The following is a 7819-nucleotide window of genomic DNA, read 5'->3' as shown; positions in this document are numbered from 1 at the left end:
TGACTGGCGTGAGGTGGTATCTCAGTGTGGTTTTGATTTGTGTTTCCCTGATGATGAATGATGTTGAGCATTGTTTTATGTGCCTGTAGGCCATCTGGATGTCCTCTTTGGAGAAGTGTCTGTTCATGTCTTCTGCCCATTTCTTCACTGGGTTATTTGTTTTTTGGGTGTGGAGTTTGGTGAGTTCCTTATAGATTTTGGATACTAGCCCTTTATCTGATATTTCATTTGCAACTATCTTTTCCCATTCTGTCAGTTGCCTATTAGTTTTCTTGATTGTTTCCTTTGCAGTGCAGAAGCTTTTTATCTTGATGAGGTCCCAAGAGTTCAGTTTTGCTTTCATTTCCCTTGCCTTTGGGGATGTGTCGAGTAGGAAATTGCTGTGGTTGAGGTCAAAGAGGTTGTTTCCTACTTTCTCTTCGAGGGTTTTGATGGTTTCCTGTCTCACATTCAGGTCCTTCAGCCATTTTGAGTTTATTTTTGTGTATGGTGTAAGAGAGTGGTCTAGTTTCATTCTTCTGCATGTTGCTGGCCAGTTCTCCCAGCACCATCTGTTAAAGAGGCCGTGTTTTTTCCATTGGATACTCTTTCCTGCTTTGTCAAAAATTAATTGGCCATACATTTGTGGGCCCAGTTCTGGGTTCTCTATTCTATTCCTTTGGTCTGTGTGTCTGTTTTTGTGCCATAATATCATTTGATTAAGATAACATCTCATATGGTAGAACACTCTATGGTGTGAATGTGGTCAAAAGTAACAAATCTCAAATGTATGTTTAGTTTGAAGATGTTGTTAATTGAAAATTATGCATTTTTTTTTTTGGTAGGGAAAAGGGGAACTTTTTAAAAATGTAGCTTTAGGTATAAATTAAAATTTTTCTCATAATGGAATCAATTAAATGTTAATTTAATTAAATATGAACCCTGGAAATAACTACCTTAATACTCACGTACTGACAGATTCTCATATCTCTCATGCAGTTTTATTCCATCACATGTACTCTGAGTGGCTTAACACATCAGATGTGGACTTACAGATCTGAGCTCTACCCAAAAGGTTTTCATAAGGGAAAATATTGAGAATTAAAAGAGAAGAAGTTAATATTTTCATATATAATCTTGGTTACTGTAAGGTGACCTTCTTTTTTTTGAAGTATATTTTTATTTATTTATTTTATTTTATTATTATTTTTTTTATTTTTATTTATTTTGAGAGAGAGAGTGCGCGCGCATGAGTGAGTGAGTGGGGGGAGGGGTAGAGAGTGAGGGAGAGAGAATCCCAGGCAGGCTCTGTGCTGTCAGTGTAGGCCCCGGCATGGGGCTCCATCTCATGAATGTGAGACTATTACCTGAGGCAAAATCAAGAGTCCGATGCTTAACCGACTGAGCCACCCAGGCACCCCAGTGACTCTCTTCTTTTAAACTCAGAGCTATATCTATATCCAACAACCTCAACTTGTAGTCAGCAAATATTTACTAAGCCCTTGGTCTTTGAGGGCACTGTTGTAGGTGTTGGTGATCAGCAGTGAATAAAACAAAGCCTTTGCTCTCACGTAGGATTCCTGTGATGAGGAGATGATCTGGTTAGTTTGGGGAATTGGCAAATGAAGAACCAGGCCCGGTGCTCTTTTCGACCCGTCTTCTAAGCAGTGGGGTTGGCTGGGATATGATGCAATAAGACGTCTTCCCGTGTTGGCTTGTCTCACTTAGCGTAACATCCTCCAGGTCTGTCCATGCTGTCACGAGTGGCAGAATTTCCTCCTGAAAATTGTGTGTGTGTGTGTGTGTGTGTGTGTGTGTGTGTGTGTAGTTGACAATGTTATGTTAGTTTCAGGCGCACAACATAGCAGTTCCACTACCCTCTACAGCATGCTGCGCTCACCACAAGGGTAGTTGCCATCTGTCACCATAAAACGCTATTACAATATCTTTGACTATATTCCCTGTGCCTTTTGTTCCTGTGGCTTATTCAGTCCATAACCGGAAGCCCCCCCACTTCTCTTCACTCATTTTGCCCATCCTTCACCCCTCTCCCTTTTGGCAACTCTCAGTTCTCTGTATTTACATTATTCTCTGCTTTTCATTTGCTTATTCACTTGTTTTGTATTTTAGATTCCACATGTGAGTGAGAATTTCCTTATTTTTTTAAAGGCTGAAGAATATAAACACTGTATGGTCCTCCTTATTTGTGAAATCTAAAATAGTCACAGTCCTACAAGCAGAGTAGTTGCAGGGGTTGAGGTGAGAGGGAAATGCAGAGCTGTCGGGCTCTGTTATGCAAGACAAGCAGGGTCTGGAGGCCTAGTACACAGCACAGCGCCTGCAGCTAACAGCACTGCGCCGTATCCTTAAGCTTTTCTGAAATGGTGGAACTATGTTAAATGTTCTTACCACAAAACGATAATAAAAACAGCGGGAGGAAACTTTGGAAGGTGATGGATGTGTCTATGGCCTTGGCTGTGGTGATGGTCTTGTGAGTGTGTATTTATCTCCACACTCTATATAAAATATGGACTTTTTGTGTGTAAATCAGACCTCAGTAAAGTGTTTTTTAAGAATGTCTTATTCTGATTTTCCCAGAAGCAGACCTCAAGGGAAAGACTCAAGTAGTTTTTTTCTGGAGTCGAGGAAAACAGTTGTAGGGTTTAGGAAAGTGAGACAGGGAAGAGAAGGCAGCCAGAAAAGCCATTACTCTGAATGATTGGTGCTTAGTCTCATGAGAAAACTCTAGGAAACAGAACCTCCCCGCTGAGGGGCGAGGAACTGGGACGTAGTCATTGGTCCGGGACCCCTGGGAGTTGGGCTGATGCTAAGTCTGGCCTGCTGTGTGAGCAGCAAGGTGGACTTTGGTGGTCTGAAAAAGCCCTTAGGCAGGGCATACAGGTTCTGGAACTTGGCACACAGGGTGGCATCTGGTCACTTGGTAAGGACTGAGGTAAGACGGTGTGGGCTGGGCTGCACAGATGTTGAGGGAAAGCTGTCTTTCCGCAGTAGGTGAAACTGCTCCCGCTGTTTCAAAGATGGAACTGATGCCTGGAAAAGGCAAACTAAAATAATCCTAAGACTTTGTGATAAGTGTAGTAAGATACAAAGACATGACACAGATGGGTTAGTTTTACCAGAATTTTCTCACACTGTAGGTAAACACAGGCTTGATAGGAGGTGGCCCCTTCCTGGGGAGACACTAGATGGTGCTGTTCTCTAAGTAGAAATCTCTAGATGTTTTGGATGCTGATCTATTATTACAGTTTAGAACACAATTTTAAATCAGTTGGGCTTCAATCAATCAAAAAGTATTTACTGAACACCCATTAAGTACCAGAGTTGGGTCTGAAATAGAACGGCAAGTAGTATTCAGAAGAGAAAGACACCAAAGCACGAAACTGAAACAGCAGCCTGGGTTTTTTAAATCAGCCTGGGTTTTTCCTTTCTTTAAAAAACCTTTAGAGAATGTATAAAGCACCAGAACTTTATTTTACTGTGCAAGAACTTTATGTTAATGGATGATATTCAGTATCAGTTTTTGACGATATTATTTCTTGAATAGTACATATTTAGTTGCTGATGAACTATATTTGCATTTTGACTTTTATGATGAAATCATAAACGATGTTTTCATTAAAATGCTATTTTAATATCCTTCTCAAATGTACCTCTTCCATGAACCTTTCCCTTTAAATGCCACTAGTTATAATTACTCCAAACTGCTCTTATTATCCTGAGTAACTAGGGCCATCTTTAGCTCCTTCAACTTCCGTGTGCATCACAGGCACCTGGAATCTGGTTAAAAAGCAGAGTCAGGCGCCTGGGTGGCTCAGTCAGTTGAGCATCTGACTTCGGCTCAGGACATGATCTCGCAGTTTATGAGTTCGAACCCTGCGTTGGGCTCTGTGCTGACAGCTCAGAGCCTGGAGCCTGCTTCCGGTTCTGTGTGTCCCTCTCTCTCTGGCCCTAACCCACTCGCATTCTGTCTCTGTCTCTCTTAAAAATAAATAAACAACAACAACAAAAAAGCAGAATCAGAGTAAGTGGTCTGGGGTACAGCCTGATATTTTGCATTTCTAATAATCTCCCAGCTGCTGCTGCTACTGCTGCTGCACAGACCACAGCCTGGAGTGGGTGTTTTACTTGTACGTATGGTCATGGCCTGAGATTTGCCACAGTTAGAAATATGTTTCCATTTCCTGTAGGAGAAGTTCCTTCTTCCTTCACACCTCTCCCTCCATTCATCTTCAACCTGATTTACCTCTATCCCCATCACGTTCTTACAGTTAACTGTGCGTCGAACGCAGCAGTGACTCAGTAGCGCTCAGTGACCGAGAAATCCTTTCCTCTTAAAACATGGTGCGTTGTGTAGTTCTCATCTGTGCTCCAGAGCTGTGCGACTTTTCTTTACCCTGCTCTCTGCCCTGAGATCTGGCCGATATGTCCTCTCCCTTGTCCTCTGGCTTCCACAAAGGTCCAGCCTGTGGTGGGCCCAGCAGAAAGTCAGAGAGGTCAGATATGTATCTCCTGGCCCCCTTGCTGCAAGGTCACCTTGGGCTGGCTGAGAACTTCTACTTCCGTTTTACGACTCTTTCCTTCTGGGTTCTGAAAACTGCTTTCTCTCCTCCTCTCTTTGGGCCTAGGGATAGTAACTGCCCCTCTAGCATTCTTCTTCTGGAGCCTGTTTCTTGTGGGTCCTTTGTATCTTACCCACACATTTTTAGAAAATTCCTTTCTAAATACATCCTACTCCGATGAACCTAATCAAAGTGTACCAACACACTGGGAGCCGGACATACGCCGCTGATTTTGGAAATATATTAATGGAGCTGGAGCTAAAGTAACAGAACTTGAGCCAGATAGAAAAGGCTGGAATTTGACAAATATTTAATTGCTTTACAGTTTCAGGGACAGGTCAGTACTGTATGATATTATCACTCTTTTGGGGGCAGTGCATGAACTTTGGCTTAGATTTCCCATTATCTCAGTGATATTTTAAATAATTCAGACAAATTCTTTTGTTTCTTGTATCAACAAGGGTCAAAGTCTAAGTTAGATACAGTGGAGCAAGGGCTTCCTAGCTTGTTAGGGATTTCCCAGCCTGCTGGGCTCTGTCCTCATTGCAATTGATGATGACAGACAACAGAAATGATAAACTTAGTCTGAAGAACAATAGTGGTAATTTTCTCTTTATGACTTACCTTCTGTCTAAACACATTTAAAAAATTTTTGTTTTGAGGTTTATTTACTTGGAGAGAGAGAGATACAGTGTGAGCAGGGGAGGGGCAGAGAGAGAGGGAGACACAGAATCTGAAGCAGGCTCCAGGCTCTGAGCTGTCATCATAGAGCCTGACGCAGGGCTTGAACCCATGAGTGAGATCATGAGCTGAGCTGAAGTTGGACGCTCAACTGACTGAGCCCCCCAGGCACCCCTGAACAAATTAGCCTTGTTATTCTCTCATCTGAGTTCATTTGATACCTGTGCATATGCATGTGAGTATTTACTAAAAAAAAAAAAAAAAAAAAAAAAAAGAGCCTTCTTGTGGTCTGACTGTAGGAGATCTCATTTTTTGTGATATGTACCCATCGCCATATTTCATTTGCACCTTTTAAGTTGTCAAAGAATGATCCATCTTGAATTTGACCTGGAATATTCTGGGTGATAAAGTTTTTTGTCCTCTTAAATGTGGCAGGGATTTTCTTCTTGACTGTATTGAGTCCTTCTCCATTAGGCTCTAACACTTGAGGCTGCAAATTCATTCTTCTCCAAAATAAATGGTCACGGTGTTTACTAGAATTTTATTACTATGGCAGAGACCTCATCATTGGGATTTTTTTGTTAATGGGGAAATTTCATGGCCTGTTTTCAAGGTTATTGCTCAGAGCACCAGATATGTAACAAGGTTTTATTTTTCTTTTATAATTATTGTCACAGTAGATGCCAACATAGCAGTTTCTATTGCTCAAATGATCATGGCCAGCAGGAACTTTTTCATTTGAGACAATAGGAAATCTAGTTTACAATGTTTAGAAAAATAAACAACCATTGATGACTCACTAATTGATTTCTTCTCCACCTTAATCATTCATCCCATTCACCATCTGGTAATTGAGAACAATTGCTAAGTGTATAGATAGGAACAATAAATAATCTGTTTCTTCATAGAGCTCATCTCCTTGATGAGTAGTATCTATATAATTATCATTTATTTTACAATGATAAGTATATCAGGTATGTGACACAGAGGAAGAAGGACCTAACTTGACTATGGGGGGAGGGGTTGGTTGGGAGAGCTTCATAGAGTAGAGGACATTGGAGTAGGATTTTGAAGGTTGAATGAGGGATAAAGAGGTGCAAGTAGATAGAAGCAAGTTTAAAAAGTCTTACACCTCCTGCTAAGGAAATTGGTTTTTGTCCTGTAGGTTTTTGCCTGTAGAGGCAATGAAAGTTTCTAAAGAATCTTACCTAGGGAAGAGATATGATCACATTTGGATTTTGTAAACACCTTTTTTGGCAGGGATGTACGGGATACCCTGAACAGGAGAGGGGGCTTGTGTGTTTATGAGCCTGGAGGTAGGCAAAGTAACTAGTTGCTATGGAAAGAGCCCACACAAGCTAAAAACAGCCTGAACTAAGGCTATAGTAGTGAGAATAAGAGAAAGAGGCACAATCAAGAGATAATTAGGAGGTAGAATTGGCAAGACTTAATGTCTGAGAAATTAAGATATGGCTAAGATATGGAATATGCAAAAGAGAACGTGTTGGGAAAATGGAAGGGGAGGGGAAGGATGAGTTTACTTTTACATTCTCTAAGGTGTGGCGCTCCCAACAGGTAGACTACTAGATAACCCTGGAATTCAGGAGTAGAGACACATGTCTACTGGAGTGGAGACACATGTCTGGAAATCAGGGAGTAGTTAAAACCAGAGGAGTAGATGGGATGTTTGAGGGGTTGAGTGCAGAGGGGAGCTGTCCACACTGTTTTTCTTTCTCGATACTTTCTTTTTTAATGTGCGGCATTCTTGTCTAATGTTGTTAATTATAGGAGGGCGTCCATTACGATGGGAAATAGAGGGAAGTGTCCTAAGCTAGAAATCACCACAAGAGGTTAGTGAGAAGCGGCTTATGAGTGTGGGTAAGGAACCAAGAGAAGGTGAAGTCCTGACATTCAAGGAAAGAAAGAGTTTTAAGAAAGCAAAACTCAGTTGCTTATGGGATAGGTCAGTTTAAATTTTTAAAAGGAGAGAGAAGATTTTGAATTTTTTGAATCATGTGCCATGATAATCATACTTAAGGAGAGGCCTCCTTTTAGTATGTAACATAGGTGACTCTGAAGTCAGAAATAATTGAGAGAGACCCACTAGGCATGTGAAATGGTTCTCACGGACTACTTTGCTAAAGTTGTATGTGGTTGGCTTATCTTCACTTCATTTTGAGCCATCTTTGTTATTTTTAATGCCAGCAAGAAGTACTCTGAACAAGTATTTAAAATTATTTTCTTTAGAATCTGCCCAATTATTTGTTTCTTCTATTCTACATTTTTCCCCCTCTGTTAAAATCAAGGCCTGCTTTCCCAGAAATGGAATGATACAGTCAAACTTCTAAGAGTTCTGTTAGAATTCAGAGTCCAAACATGGATAAAATAGTTTAGCTCCTTTCATCTGTCCTGTGACTAACATTTGGTGGGTCCAATTTGCAAAACCTGCTCCATGAGAGCCTGAGAGGGCAGCATCCAGGCTCCCTGCTGCCCCTACTTTTGCTGCTGTTAATCAGATGTATTGCATTCTGTAGCATTGGGGATGTCAAGCTACGCTGTACTTGAATCAGCAGAGAGAA

This window comes from Suricata suricatta, chromosome X (genome assembly GCF_006229205.1).
Source record: "Suricata suricatta isolate VVHF042 chromosome X, meerkat_22Aug2017_6uvM2_HiC, whole genome shotgun sequence".
In the NCBI taxonomy this organism is placed as follows: Eukaryota; Metazoa; Chordata; class Mammalia; order Carnivora; family Herpestidae; genus Suricata; species Suricata suricatta.
The sequence above is the reverse complement of the archived record's forward strand: the minus strand, read 5'-3'. Positions refer to the sequence as shown.